The following is an 804-nucleotide window of genomic DNA, read 5'->3' as shown; positions in this document are numbered from 1 at the left end:
GGCATGTGCACTCACTGGAGAGAGAGAGACAGAGAGACAGAGAGACCAAAAGCGAGAAGTCACCCCCCGCCCAGGGTGATGACCTCATTGCAATCCCTTCTCCTCCATCCTCCTCTCAGGATTTTTGGCACACACGCACTCGCACCCTGCATGAGTTTCAAGCCACCGGGTCTGGGATTCGAACCACAGTCAACTACATGGGAGTCCAGTGACATAGCCACTACGCCGCCCACTGGCCCCAAACACCTACTCTTTTGGCTGCATGAGGACGAGGTGTACTGTCAGACGGAATGAGAAGAGCCTGGTGCTGGCCACCAGTACCTCCAGGGACAAGCTGTCATTTCTAGGGACCTGCTCGCTCAGTTTACCAAGACCCACAAGTCCCAGGTGCACATCACAGTGCTGGCTTCCCTTGTACTTTTTTTTTTCTGTTTTTAAAGAGATTTTGGGGGCCAGGAGGTGGCGTGGTGGTTAAAGGTGCTGGACTCTCACATGGCCGACCACAGTTCGAGTCTTGAACCTGGTGGCTTGCTTTCTCACTTCCCCCCTTCTCTCTCTTTCTGATCAAACTGGAAAATAATAATCATAAAGTTAAATTTAAAAATGATTCTTTTTTTTTTTTTTTAAGAGATTTTTACTGTAGGGCGTGTGTGCTCTCCAGCGAGACAGAGAGACAGGAAGTAAGAAATCACCTCCTGAGAGGATGGCCACACCGCAATCCCTTCTCCTCCATTCTCCTCTCGGGATCTCGGGCATGCATGCACACGCGCCCGGCGTGAATTTTAAGCCTCTGGGTCTGGGACT

Source organism: Tupaia chinensis, unplaced genomic scaffold (genome assembly GCF_000334495.1).
Source record: "Tupaia chinensis unplaced genomic scaffold, TupChi_1.0 Scaffold148210_1, whole genome shotgun sequence".
Taxonomy (NCBI): domain Eukaryota; kingdom Metazoa; phylum Chordata; class Mammalia; order Scandentia; family Tupaiidae; genus Tupaia; species Tupaia belangeri.
The sequence above is the reverse complement of the archived record's forward strand: the minus strand, read 5'-3'. Positions refer to the sequence as shown.